Source organism: Aquila chrysaetos, chromosome 12 (assembly GCF_900496995.4).
Source record: "Aquila chrysaetos chrysaetos chromosome 12, bAquChr1.4, whole genome shotgun sequence".
NCBI lineage: Eukaryota > Metazoa > Chordata > Aves > Accipitriformes > Accipitridae > Aquila > Aquila chrysaetos.
The window spans coordinates 25,829,855-25,844,976 of record NC_044015.1 but is presented as its reverse complement, the minus strand read 5'-3'; the positions used below and the strand labels follow the sequence as shown (position 1 = coordinate 25,844,976).

Sequence of the window (15,122 nt, the reverse complement as noted above, 5' to 3'; positions counted from 1 at the left end):
CTGGTGACTTAGTTTCTCTCCCTTTTTCTCCATCAGTAGAAACTGATACCCTCACCCAGTTTGTGTTGCACCTGGGCTGTCCCCATTCTGTGCACTGATGGCAATGGGTTCAGCTCTATCTGTGATGACCTAAAAATAGCACTCAATTAACATTGCATTTCAAGAATTGGAAAATTTCCCAGAAGTCCATTCTTTTTTCTTTTTCTGTTTCATTACATTTTACAGTAATAATACACAAGCCTGTAGAAAACATGACGGGTAATGAAAAAATGTAATTAATATAAGCAGTGTAAAGCATTTTTTTTCCCTCTGTTGTCCTTGCAGAAAATTACTGCTTTAAACTGAGCAGGATGTGAAAATGCATAAAGCAAACAGTAATATGCTGTGGTTTGTAAATATCTTATGCAAAATAGTTAAGTCAACTGCTGTTTATTTTTCTTACTTTGTGTCACAAGCTCTTACTTTCTTTTGTTCATTACTTTTCCCATTTGTTCTCTTTTGGGGGCTTGCTCTCTTTCATCTTAAGGAAGCCACTGGCTTAACTATATTTTTTTCTGCTACAGCTAATTCAATCAAACATACAGGACCAGGCTATTCCATCTCTTCTTACCATCTCCTCCTGTTTGCTGGCTCTGAAATGCAACATATACTGCAGAAGTGTAGTGAGCCAGGTCCTCACTATACTGAGGATCTGCTCTCATTGTTTTGGGCTTAAAAAAAAAAAAGGAAAGCACCCTTTTATCCTACAAACAAACAAGTAATTACCCCAAATCCTGCAATAGCTTTATGACAAACTGTAGCATTCCTGACTGTTACTGTAGGATTCTGCAGTGTTTTTACAAGGCTGCCTGGTCACAGTTCTGGAATGGGCTGTGAGCAATATGCAGTCAACATTAACTAGGATGGCATGGTATATGCCAGCTCTCCTTGGCATATTTCTCTCTGGTTATCTGTAGAACTTGTAATACCCAGCGATATCTGAAGGTCACAGTAGAGTTTCTGAGCTGAAATACAAAACAGCATTCCAAACACATCTTCTGTGGCCAGACAAGAAACTGCTTATGGTTTATTTTCCCTCCCCCCCCCCTCTGCAGCTGACATCCAGCATTAGTTATTGTTTATTTTTGTCTTGTTCCTGGTTCTAAAGGTTTCCCTTATGGCCCTGGTTTATATGAACTTTCAGATATCACTTGGGGCTTCTCTGCCTCATCCCCTCTGATGTAGCTGGTTCCCCTGTGAAGGTAGGTTTCCCCAGCTGAAGATCTGTGCCTCTCTCCTGTGGCATTCTGTGCAGCCATTTGGAGTCCCAGATGTAGGAAATGAAATAATCCACGCTCATACAGTCATGAAAGTGCCCATCTGGCACACAGGAACATCACGCATTGGAAGCACACAAGCGTGAGCTCACTTTTGTTATGGCATTTCATAAACAGAGATGCAGTGAGCCAGCAAGTAAGGTCCTTTGGATAATAACAATCTTTTCCACCACACGTTGTGTTTAAAAAATAGGGAAAGAAAAAATCAAGACAAACTGGAAAGATTTGCTCTGAGGCTTCTGAGGAGAAATTTCTACTTATAAATGTTTTTTCCCAGTGGCCTGCTGTACTTATACCTCTCTGGCTCTCTCCTGCTCTCTATGTAGATGTAAGACAATGGTGACAGTTGAAATGTAGCCAGTTAACTCTTAGTTAGCTCTGAAAGATCTTCTTCCTCGCTGTTCAGTTAAAGAAAGGAAATATTAGATCATACTTACAAAAGTGAGTTCTATAAAACAAATTGCATGTTACTGCTTTCTTATCACTACATAAAACTCACAGAAACAGTTTAATAAATGACCTCACCACTCAATTTTGAAGTATACAAATTAAAGACAGCAACAGATAAGCCAAGAGAGATTAATGTACAGTGTGTGCGCCTGTATGTGTGTGTTTGCATGCCTCTATGAGGATATACCCATATGCTGTTGACATTCAACCTCTGGAATTATAATTAGGGGAAAAGGCAGATGTGTAAATTCATCTTGCTGGGCAGCTTATGTAAGTTGCGTGAGTCCCTGATTAATTCAGGACTTGAACACTATTTACTCCACGACACAAGGTTTCTGTTGGGATATGTTGGTTAATAAAGGGGTGGAAGAATATGAGGAAACAATGAATAGCCTGAAATGATAAACTAAGTTCAACACCGGTAAGTAAAAAGCAAGCTTATTTATATTATTATAGCTTTGTGAAGTAATTGAAGGCATTTTGTTGGATGTCATTGCATGCTGCAAAGAAATCTTGGGATGTATTAAACTTCTCAAAAACCCCACCATTAGCCCTTCTGACAGTGCTGGATCTTCAGAGGGATTGCTCCTCAAAGGGGTGAGATTTTTGAGGTCAGGAAAGAGCAGAGAGAGGTGTCAGGTCTCCTGAACCATTGCTGGAAAACCATGCCTGTTCCAAAGTGGGGGCCTGGGCCTGCCAGGGGCAGGGGCGTGCCACTCCATGGTTTATGAACATTATAAATTATGGATAATAGTAAAAGAAAATAGTCTCTGCATTTTACATGAGATATTTTTGTGTTGTATTTGGCAAACAATATCTGGTCCAGTATATTTTAAATACTGAGTGCTAAGTTGGGAAAACAATGAGATGTTTGTAAATATGATAGACCATTACAATATACTGCTTCTCATTTGAAAAGTCATTTGTGCAAGAAATGATTATTGACCCATGATATGTAAATGATTGAAATGCAGAAATTAATATTTGGGTCAACTCATGTATTTTTCAACCATGAAATGAAAAGCTCAGTATTCACATTCCAATTCATACATGAAAGCATTACAGCACTATTACTTGGCTATTGTATTAATTTATTATTGTCTTAGTTAATGATATACAGAGTTATATCTCTACTTTCAAATGAGGAAAAGGCGTTGCTATGCCACAGTAATGTTTCAGCCCAGGAATGTCCCTTGTTCTGGACTCTTCTTGTACTGGTGACAGTAAGCCAAATTCACAGCTGATGGAAGCAAATAAACAGCACTGCCTGCATTAAGGAGGTTTTGACTCTAATATACCTTCAATGTTGCACTAGGAGGACTGGCTCCTGCATTGCAGCTCTTCTGTTCCCACTGGGCTTGATTCTCATCTCCTTCACGTGAGTTTTATACCAGTGTGATGCTCCTTATTTACTGCAATTAATCGAGAAATATAAATCAGCACAGGATCAGTGCATTTAGTACTCTGAGGTAGTTGTCTTTTAGTCTCTTATTCTAAGGGGTTTTGTTTCTGCTCCCCCCTCCTCTTTCCCTGTGCCACAGGGAAGTCAGTGGGAGTGTGGGGTTTCTACCGGAACTCGTGGGAGTGCACATTCATCCTGAGGGAGCCGCAACAAGCCCCTCAGCCCAAGGTGACTTTTGTTACAGTGAATTTAGTGCTCATGACACATGCCAGGTTGTTAGTTCCAGAGACTCATGTGCTCTCTTTCTCCCTAGAAGGAGTGTCCCAGGACCTGGAGCAACAGTTCAACCTTAGTCCATGCTACGCTCTGTCCCCGAGGCGGCGAGAAGGCAGCCCTGTGACTCTGCGATGAGGTACTTCATCAGCTACTCAGTGCAAAGTTGCTCGGCCGAGGTTGTCAATAAGGGACAAGCTGTGCAAGCTAGACCTACAGTATGGTGGGCTCTTGGGCTATTATCCGTTACACTTCAATTCCATTGGCTAGAAAGCTTAGCTGGATTGAGTCTGATTTAAGGTCAAACATCCAAATAATTCATTAGTATCCTATAAACTGTGTGCTCCATCTTCATGGCTTTTTATGCAAAAGTAAACATGCCTCATTCTTTGTGCCACGGGGTATTGTATCACTTGATGGGTCTATCTCCTTAAAGAGATGCATAATTTAAATACAAATAAATGTATGAGTGAAACCCATGTAGAATGATATTCGAGATAGACAAGATGAAGAAGAGATGGGCAAAACAATTTAGATAATACCCAAAAGCAAAGCATCACAGCTAAATCAGGATTAACCCATGAAGCATGATGTGTTTCATGAGATGACTTTGGTATAGTCTAAAAAGTACAATGACTCGAATTAAGCAGGGCAGTATTGTATCAGGGTTGCTCCAGTGTTCATACCTGTTAAATACATACTGGGTCACACCTATGAAAATGGACCTGATTTTTTTTAAACTAAAAATATATATAATTATATTTGCATATATTTTGTAGATAAAACATTTTTAAAATTTATTTTGCATAAACAGTTTTATATTTTAGATACAAGTTATTTTAAGCAGCTTTAAATGGCAATAGACCCAGCTCTACATGGCTTGCAAGTCCCAGTATAAAAGCATGTTTGGGTGGTGACGAACAAATGTGGCTACCCCAGCACTACATAAAATTGTGATAGAGCTGAAGCCGAGGTAGTGGTAGTATTCAGTGATGTAGCCACTGCCCTATGGTGTGATTTAGAAACTGCCCACACTGGCCAGCTGTATGGGAGGGGTGACATCCTCTTGGTCCTGCCCAATTAATCATCCTCTGGTTTTCTTAGCCTCTGATGCAAAAGGCAGACCCAAATGACTAATTCTGGCAATAGAGGCCCTACTTGTCAATAAGACCTCCCTTTGATAGAGGCATGATTTGGTTTTAATTTTCTTGTGGCCCATTCATTTATTTGAGGCTAATGGCTGACGTGAATCCCAGTGTTAGGAGAGAGAAGCACAATTTGTACTAGCAGCCTAAAAAAGACGGCATGTCCACCAGGGATGGCAGGAACAGAGGGTGCAGTTTCTTGTTGCTTTGACCACAGGGGAAGACAAGGATTGGCAGAGCCTCTCCTCAAAACCCAGTGCCTTCCCCCTGCTCATTTGGAGGGCAGCATCAGCTGAGAGCACAGCCAAGGTGTAAGCGGAAGAACATGTGCTATTTTGCAACGGATTCATGTGGGAGTCTCAAACTGACAAGGTGATGATTACTGTGGCCCCAACTAAGCACAGCCTTTGTTTAACTTTACTCGTATGAGTAAGCTAATTGGCATCACTGGGCCTGTATGTGTGCTTAAAAGTTATGGCTGTGTTAAAATGCTTTGGTGGGTCAGGGAATAATGGGTGTTTAGCACCTTGCAGGACACTGCCCTGGGAGCAAGCCTTGCTGTGACCTTCTGCAAAGTAGGGGGTGAGCTCTGAGGGCCTGATTTTGCTCAGCCTGTTGTTGCACTGCCCCATGCACTCCACAGCCATATAATGCTGGGGATTGTCTAAATCATGAAACAACATGTTGTACCAGGGCAGCCAAAAACAACAATAAAATTAGCAGGAGCCAGTCCAGCTGACTCTATGAGAAGCTGCAGAGTTTCAAAATTAATCTTAAATTTACCTCTAACCCTGAAAACAAAACTAATTGCAGAATGTAAGGCTCCCTGAACATGTTAGGGAACTTGATGGGAATACCTCAGAAAAAACACAAACACTTTAGATAAAGCCCCCATTTTAATTGTATCAATTCTGCCAATTAATGATAATGGAAGAGCAGTCCAATTAGCTAAATAGCTAATAGTTTTATCAAGCAGAGGCTGGCAATTTAAAGCAAACAAATTCTTTCTAATTTTATCCCCTTGCACACCAAGATGTTTAAAGGATAATGGGGGATCCAATAAAGGATATTGCTCAAATAGAGCTGCATTTAAATCGCCTAATGGCTTTAAGAGTTTTACCCCAATTAACAAAGAAGAAACATGAACATTCAGTGACTTCCAGCATAATATCTAAAAATCTTCATTAAAAAAAATAACATATTCTCCAACTAAGGGCAGAATGGAAAACATCACTGACTTTTCCCTTAAAAACACTGATTTGCCCCAAAACAAAGGCTCCTCTGTAACAGCAAAAGTATCAGAGAAAAAGGACTCTCCTGTCTAAGCCTCTGTATATAAATCATCTTCAAACTATGGTCATTAGTTTTAACATAACTGTGGATTTGAATAAAGGAGATTGACCTATCTAACATATTTAAGACCAAATCCTACTGTTACCTAAATCTGAAATAAGTTAAGGCTATTGAAGAGAATCAAAAGCCTTTTCAAAATCAATAGCCAGAACAAATTCCTCATGATCATAATTTTGAGGATAAAAAATCCATTAAAGTGATGTCTTTGATTGCTATTAATGAAGCAATCTGGAATAAATCCAGAGTGATCCATATGGATAATCGAATCTCTCATTTTCTCACATTTTACAGGGCTTAGATTTGGGGCCTGATTTATATGACAGTGATGAGCAAGTCTCCCTTCCTTTTGACACTGGGCTGTCCAGCTAGGACAGTCGATGACGTGGTCTCTAAAGGGAGCTAGAGGAGCAATGCACTTGATGCTCAGAGAAAGAAGAGCTCAAATAAATCAGCTTCCAGCCTCCACCACAATCCCCAAATACCTCTCCTCCACTGCAGGTCTTGTGGAGGTTACTGTGGGCTGCAGAAACCACCAAAGTGCTGCTAATTAACTGGTACAAACCTCCCTCCCTGATACCCCCCCATCATTCTGAGGTGCTTGGCACTCTCACTGCCCTGTCACGCTCAAGCAGAGACAGGGATGTCACCCATGGGGCAGAGGTGGCCTCTAGGAAAGCCTCAGGTAAAACCTTTGACTGGAGCTTAGCTGACTTTGGGGGGAGGTAGAAGGACTTTTTCTTGACTGTTAAGCTCCTGTTTCCCCAGTTAAACAGTAAGAGATTTAGGCTCCTCTCATTTTTTTAAAATAATGCCATGAACCCAGAGGCAATGCCCCGCCTCAGTCCTGGAGCCGTGGCCAGGCCACCTCATCCCAGGGTGGGGTGGGTGCAGAGGGGGCCCTGCTCCTCTCTGTGCCCACCAATGCCACCTCAGGAGCTTTACTGCTCTCCTCTGCCTTATTCTTTCCAGACAGGAGACTCCAGCACCTCACCCCTCAGCACCAATTTTATGGCCTCCAGATACATCCTAACCAGTCTCTTCACCTACTAGCAGTCCCCCCTTTCCCTGCATACCTTGCTGCCAGCCAGGCCACCTGCATGAGCCAGCCTGCCTTCCTCTCTCCCCTTGCCCCTGTATCTCTTCTTCTCCCACCTGGCTGTCATCTTCCCTGGTACCTCAGTTTCTCCTTGCAAAGGTGACAACCCCTATTCTGGTTCCCTCGAAATGGCTGAAAAATTTGCCGCTCATCCCCAACATATTTTGAAAATTTCAGCAGAAAACCCTTAGTGCTAGAAAGGAATACATAGTTTCCATTTGTGACTTTGCTTTTTTGCTGCCTGTAACATCTCTCTAGGGTAGGTACCCACCTCCTTCACCTTCCCCTAAAGTCAGAGTTGCCTGTGGCCTGGAAACTGTCACATCCTGCAAAATGCTCCTGGCCCCATGCCACAAAGCCAGGACTTGGCCCCCAGTCTCTGAGCAACACTGTTTCAGTCAGAATTCAATAAAGTACTTGTATTATATGAACCTGGTAGGAATCGATTTTTATTTGAAACCAAATTTTAGGTTTCAAGCAAGAACAAAAAAGTTAGACAGCAGCTCAATATGCTTTGTACGGGTATCACACTAGGTCAGAAAGATTCTGAACTTTCACCTTATTATCACCCTAAATTATATTTGAGTCAAATTTAATTTCACAGGTGTAACAGCTCCTTTTCCTTCTGATCTACTGACTGCACACTGAAGGCGAAAGCTCTGGGGTTTGGGTTTTTTTATACACTTTTATCCAAAGCAGATGCAAAAAGGTGTTTAGAAGGCTGATCTATATGTAAGGAAGAGTTACTAACAGAACCATCTGCCTGTCCAACAGCTGAAATTATATATAAAAGCTTTCATTCTGACTTCACAACCAACTGATAGTCTGTTGCTCCCACCCCTGCAACTCTAAAACCTATGACACTCCAAGCTGGCTTCTGCTACAAGTGCTGCTTCTGTCGTCGTGTCAGCCAACTCAATGGATCCATGTCTCAGAGGTGCCTCTTTGTAAAAGGGTGCCTTTGGGTGACCAGGGTCAATATAAATAGCTGCTTTTCCATATGACAGTACAATTAGGATAGAAGCTGTCTCCTTTCTACCCTTACTAAAAATGATGTATACATAAAATCCTAGGACCAAGCACACTAGGTTGAACAAAAATCCAACTATTCCAATATTTTATGTCTGTTAATTACCAGTAGTGGATGTTCAGAAGTGCAGCAATCTGTGGCTTAGGCAATCTTGTCCAGACCTGCTGGTAGCTGGTGGGGTTACCAAAATCTTCAAGCTAGACTGGAGGCCAGTTGTTGACAATTCTTGAGAATATACAGGGATTGCTGTTATCATTTTAGAGTACAAATAATTTTTTTCCTACTTTTTAGAGGTCTGAGATGATACCTGCAACTCATCTAAATGGATCCTATTTGTTCTTCATTGCCCACAGCACTGAATAGTTTTCGTCAAATCCTTTAATGGGCTTGAATCTGAGAGGTGAAAGCAGATGCTTTACCATGAGCTTTCTGGAACTTGTGCAGACAGACTAGCTCTGGAAACACCTGCAAAATGTTAAAAGAATTGTTAGGTAAATTGGGAGAATTCGAGGAACCTGAACCAGCACTGGCAACATCAACATTCTCTACTGGTGATGAGAGAGAAAAACTATTCACTACGTACATTTGCCCTTGCAGATGGGTGTTTGTCAGACCAAAAGTGCTAAGCCCTGGCATTTGTAGGATGGTTTGGAGATTGTGGAGCAGGCTCCAGGAAGCTTGCCAGTCCCAACACCACCCAGCCAGGTGACAATCTGCAATGACCACAGAGCAGCTCCTATGTAAGCTAGACAACTCATCTAATTTAAGGGGTATCCATAGACAAGTATTTGGCAGGTTCAGCAGAGAAATTTGACCTGGAAAGTGAAGTGTCTTTCACCTGTATAGAGGGAGTGCCTAAGATGGAAGGAACAGGGAATGGGGCAGGGGTATAGGAGCGTTCGGGGCAGAGTGATTCAGCCTGCTGAGCCTGCCTGTCATGGCCCTGACATAGAAGAACTCTTCCACCATGAAGTAAAGCTATCAAAAGTAAGAGGATTTCTTTGCAGTCAGCCAGGGTAAAAGAAGGGATAGATGAAGTTTTCTTCCCAATGTTATTATGAGTCTCTACCAATAACACTAATGGGCAACATAGCAAATCTCAGTCAGCATTTTCTTTAAACATCTCCGTCACTAGTAAGCTCAGGGACACAGACTGAAAAATACAAATGCAGTTATGAATTCCATTAGTTTTTCTGAAACCAAAGGAAATTTGCCACCAGTGAACAAATTTTTCTCCTAGTTACAGTGATGTAATTCCAGGAAAGCTAAGCTAACAGAGTACTACTAACTCAGGTACAGGAAGAATCTGCTCTGAGCTCCTGAAATGCATGTTAGGCTGTGCTGAACAGATAAAACTATCTCACTACATTGAGTAAGAGCAAGAGAGAGAGAGGGACCTTTTATGATGTTCTATCTATTAAAAAGAAACCCGAATACACAGCTTATTTTTATAAATAAATGTGTTACCTGAAAAATAGTTGCACACACTTATTTGCATAGGATTTGGTATACATCTGTGCTCTTCAATAGATTATTCCAAACCTTGAATACTTAATATAATTAATGTCAATATGCTTGGCTTATTTGTTATAAAAGAAAAGCATTTCTAATTAGCCTTTTTGATGTGTAAAACTTCAGTATTTCTCCTTAGTGTCTTCCAAATCAGGTTCCTTTTTTTACACTCTTGCACAAAGAGAGAGTGTGAGGCTTATGCACCACTTCAGTTTTATTCTGAAGATAGTTTAAATTGCATGTACATGATAACTAGGCCTTGAGCTGGCCCTCAACATGGGGTGAGGTTCACCTGCTACGAGCAATGTCAGAAGTCCACATAGTATAAACTGGCCTTGTGACAAGTCAAACATTCCAATTTCCTATTAAATTCAACCAACAATTTGCATATTTCCCTTTATTATAGTGACACATACAACCTACTTTTCAACCAAAGCAAACCCTACTTGCCTTCACTGAACCTCTGGAGAGTCTTTGGGAAGAACAAAACCTTCACAGCAGTGACATTCAGAGGCCTATCACAACATGCCAGTGACACAAGTAAATCTCAAGCAGTAAAAGAGAGTACAACTGTGGTGAGCTGCCTAGATGTAGCAATGAAGAAGGTCAAGGTCAGCACCTTTTTGTACCAGTCAACCCTGCAGAAAGGCCAGACGAATTAAGAAGTTTTTGCCAAGCCAAAGGATTGGTCCAATCAGCAGCAACTAATAGGAGGGTGGAAAGTTGAGAGCACAGACTTCTGTCTCTTACCACTTACCTCTCTTTTTCTTGGGAGAAACTCAGCACTGAATTTACATTTAGGTAAAACCATGGTACAAGACTGACCAGACGCCTGTTGGAGGAAATGGTAATATTTTCCCTTTTCTCTGGGTCTTGGATTAAGCTCTAAATGAGATCAGAGCTAGATCTGATCTGTGGAGGCATACCGGCAAAAGAAATTGTACTTCTCTATTAAACTGGACAAGCAAAGTGTTTATTGAGTGCTGAATAAGATGTGAGATTCCATGCCAAGCTCAGGTTGTTTTTCTTTCCCATGTAGCTCTCATTTAACACAAAGAAGCTTATTTTCCATATCATGGGGCCCCTGATCCTGAGCAATAAATATAGTATCTTCCCTAGAAGCATGAAGGCCCTGCTTTATAGCCTTGGCAAGAGAGTGTACATCGGCCTTGTTGGTTGATTAGTTAATTCAAACAAGAATAGCAAATTCCTAAAACTTTGGCCAAATTAACATCTTTTTGGCTGCTCCAATGAGCTAATATTGTTGTGGAAACCTGGAAGCAGTAGTCAAGTCTTTGATGATTTATTTAGTAGGAATCATCTAGTAGCTAATTGTCTGCAATTTTTAACCTCATTCATGTGCACTGCTGATTCTTCTTCCAGCATCTGCAGTTTTCTCCTTAAGCTTTCTTACATCTCTGTACATAACATTTCCAGACGGCAGTTCAACTTTATCACAAATATTTGTATGAACTTGCCAAACCACATCCAAGATCTTCAGACTCAAAAGTAAAAGATACAATCATCCTCAGAGGGCACCTCACCCTTCTCCACCCAGGCACATGAAAAAAAAACCAGCTTTAGGCTCCAACATTTTACATTTATAATGAGTCACAGCTTAGGTTTTGGGGTTTTTTTTTGTGTGTGTTGGAATTTTCACCTTTCCATTCTTCTCCTGGATTTTTCGCCTTGAATCCATGTCAAAAGAGAGAAAACACTGGTGAGCCATGTAAAAGAACCATCCACCTTTTCTGTCTGTACTGCAGATCTTACCATCTCTGTAGTGCTGGCCCTGGTGAACCTGTCAGTCACTGCAGATATACCATAGGAAGAATGAGTGATGACTAGGCAGGGAGCTTTTGCCCAGGAGTGCAGAAGACTTTTGTACCACATTGGCAGTAAGTCTTAGCATAGATCAGGGTTAACAAAAATGCTCAAGACATTTGATGGCTGTAACCTAGATCTTCCTGGGTAAGTTCAAAGAAAAATCTGATTCACTGTGTGGTTCTGTTTCCACCATGGTTTAAAGATGGTCCTGATGTCTGTTAAGTCATACAAATAAAACAGTTCTAGTCAGATTTCTGGTTAATCTCATGTGATTCTTCATGAGATAGAAAGTTCTTCCTGTTCACTTTCTGCATTCAATTATTCTGGTGCATGATTCAGCAATTGTCACATGTCCGTTTTGGGGTGGCTTCATGCCATGAGTGGATGAAGGGCTCTTTATGTCTGGTTTCTGTCTCCTATTTGTATGTTTATGAAGAAGCCTGGGTCCTGGTCCAAGATGGAAGATACTCTATTTGGGCAATATTATCACCATCATCTACTATGATCCATGCCTGTGGGAAGACATTTTTAAAAAGAGTAAGTTCTATTTTGCTAATGTAGCCATTGTTTAAATGTAAAATATAATTAGAGTACCCACCCAGGGTGTATGTTGTTGTGTAATTTTATAATACTACGTCTAGATGAGTGTTGGCATTCTACCTACGTACTTAACCACACCCAGGAATGCTGGTATTACACAATTACACACATCCTGTTGACTAATTACATAATAATTAGTATTTTTAATATTCAGAGATGCACTCAAATCAGTTATGCAAGATTTTATGTCACTTCAAATTAAAACCAAAACATAACAAATGCATGTAGTGAACCATGCTGTTCAGATAGCTTACTGAGCATGGACTTATCTTCCAGCAGACAGCACATAATACTTCATACTTCATACATTCTAAACACATTTGGCAGACCCTCCCTCCCCCACTGTTACTTTGGGTTACACCTGCTTTATAAAACTGTAAAGTAATTTTGTATTCAACACAGTTAGAATTTCTGTAGCCTGCCTACTTCTGAGTTATGATCACTTATCATGACCAGAGATAATTTTTGGCTGAAAAAGTACTGTGATGTGCCTGGGGAAGGAAGATTGTTCTTTACAATGGCAATTCTGGAAGGAATCTGGAAAATGCACTTTAAGATAGCAATTACCTACAATAATATCCCAGATACTGTTGTTTTAAGAAAGCGCTACTGATGAGCCCGAGCCACTTGGATTTGGAACAGATTTTCCACAAGCTTGAGTGGAGTGTCTTCATCTGGGCTCTTGGTTCTCATGATGGAGATAAGAGGCCAGATGGCAAAGTCTGGCTCATCATTTGAATTTGGGGGCTTTCAGATTACAGACTTTTTGTTGCAATCATGGCTTACAAGTACTTAAAAAATTGTTTATGTAACGTACCTTCTAAACTTGTTGTTAATCTTAATTCAGTCAAAATTCACAGAAGAAGACATAGAGGCCAAGCCCTAGGTCTTGCCTAGGGCATAGTTTTATTAGCTGCCATGCACCAAGTGGATCGTATATGATGTTCCAACGGTGTTTCTGGCCTGTCATCGTTAGTTTCCCTGGAGTCCCCAGTTGTGCACATAGACCTTTATGATGGAAAAGAGGGAAAACATGGACTGTGTTTGTTCCCACCCCCCAACTATGTGTTTGTTGGGCAACGGTAAAGAGCAACAAACATTTTGCACATGACTTCATTTTTTTTCTCTTCATGAATTTGATTTTTAACTTTTCAGTTATTGTGGTGGCAAATGATTTTTCAAGGCCTTGAGAACAAATCACTGCCCAGGAGTTTCTCATTGGACTGTTTCTCTATTTAGGGGGCAAGAGGTTATAGTGCAAGACCAGCTTCTTTACTGAAGAGTAACTTTTTGCTGCCCTCGTAAGTTAAAAATTGGCATTTTAATCTAAACATTTGCCCCTGCCAGGCAGCTATTTTTTAGCAAACCAACACCTCTATGAAAGCAAACTGAGGCTGTTTGGAAGGAGGAGGATGTGAGACTGCTGAAGTAAACAATATTGCTCAGTTCAGGAACACATACAAGGTAGCTTCACAACTGCCCCCTCCCCAAAGCCTCAGCAACCCCTTTTCTCTACCCCAAATATCAGCAATAAAGTCAGTACAGTACTGCACTTCCCTGCATCTGAAAGATACTTAAAAAGATGCCAACTTTTTGCATTTGTAAACAGGGCTTCTGTTACTTCTAAAGGCTGTTTTTTTATGTTCACTGCTTTCTTACCTGGTGTGCTTCACCCATGAATCTGGCAGACAAGAAATTTCTGAGGGACAGGGGAACCATCCTCACCTGTATACCCTGGTCACCACTGGCAAGCATGCAGCAACCTGATTTCACACTGAGAACCAGTGTTTCTTCTGTGAGAAGTTGCTTGAGAAACTGTTCTTCAAATGTGAAGCCCCAGTTGATGCGATTGGTCAAATCCCTCTTTTCCCTTCTTTTCTAAAGAAAAACAAAGCTGTAATGAACTTATGCACTTTGCAATTTCCCCCCAACAGAAATGCTGTGGCTCATTTACATATATGATGAACAGTATTTCATTATTGAAAATAATCCAAAACAAAAAATTGCACCTGGCCGACAACGTAAGACCAACTTGCTTCCTGATGTGATTTTAAATGGCTGAGATATTAAAACACTGAAAAACGGGGTTTATAATGGAAATACTGACAGACTATTAACTATAGCGGCACTGCTCTAATAAATGGAATAGCCTGTCGTAATCTCTAGTTCATAAATATGCAAATACGAGGCAGAGGATTTGCTCCAAAGGATGTCTCTATAATTTTAACTGACCTTTACTGATACTAAATGAGCCTGTTGCTTCTGGTTTTGAGCATTAAATAGAAAGTACAGGAAATCCTGTTTCGCTGTATTCAAGGCCCGCTCCGGCTCCCATCAGTGCCAATGGCAAAATCCTGACTACCTTCAACAGGAAAAAATCTGGCCCCAGAACACCTAAAATGTGAGATGCCTGGCATTAAACTGAACTCTTGACTGTATTTTAATTCTGTTCTCATCTGTGTTAATTATTATTATATTAATTCTTCTGTTTGGGAGAAATTAAGCACACATTCACCCCATGTGTCAAAGAGCTTGACCTGCCAAAAGGCACTCACTTGTTCAGTGATAAACAGATCATCAACACAATGATATAAATGTTGAATTTTAGCCAGTTTCCTGTTCTGGACCAAATGGAGGTAAATCCACTGACTTAATATTTAATAACCTAAATGTAATTTCTTTTTTGTGCCTCGCATTGCACAGTGAAGAATTGGATGGCTAGCAGTTTTGCAGATTCCCAACCCCTAATTATTTTAAGCTATTCATCCTGGTATCTGTCCATTGATGCTCAGCCAAATTGCCAGCAGGGGAGAGATCTGTCCAATCCAGGAGCTAAATGAGTCACTGAGAGTCAATCTGTTTTTTTCCCTTGCTGCTGGGATTTCCTTGGGTCCTGGCCTCTCTCTGCTCCAATCACACACACAGCTCCAGGCGTGGGTCCTCTTTGGCTTCAGCTGCCTCCTGTCTCCCCATGTCTGCTCTGCTCATCACAGCTGTTGATGGGTTCTCGCCGGCTGGCCACAGAAGACCAATACTTCCATCACACTGCTTTTACAGCTCTTGCTCTGAAGGAAAATGAAGACATCTTGGCCTTGTTGAATTTGCTGCTGAAGTAATA

General features: G+C 41.0%; 1 long non-coding RNA gene across 1 annotated transcript; it reads left to right on the top strand.

Annotated features, from left to right (window-relative positions):
* The first annotated feature begins 3,079 nt into the window (after nucleotides 1-3,079).
* LOC115349203 lies at nucleotides 3,080-14,011 on the top strand. The gene is made up of 4 exons (XR_003926028.1): nucleotides 3,080-3,144; nucleotides 3,485-3,580; nucleotides 11,841-11,941; nucleotides 13,939-14,011. It is a non-coding gene; the product is annotated as an uncharacterized LOC115349203 (long non-coding RNA).
* The last annotated feature ends 1,111 nt before the right edge of the window (nucleotides 14,012-15,122 follow it).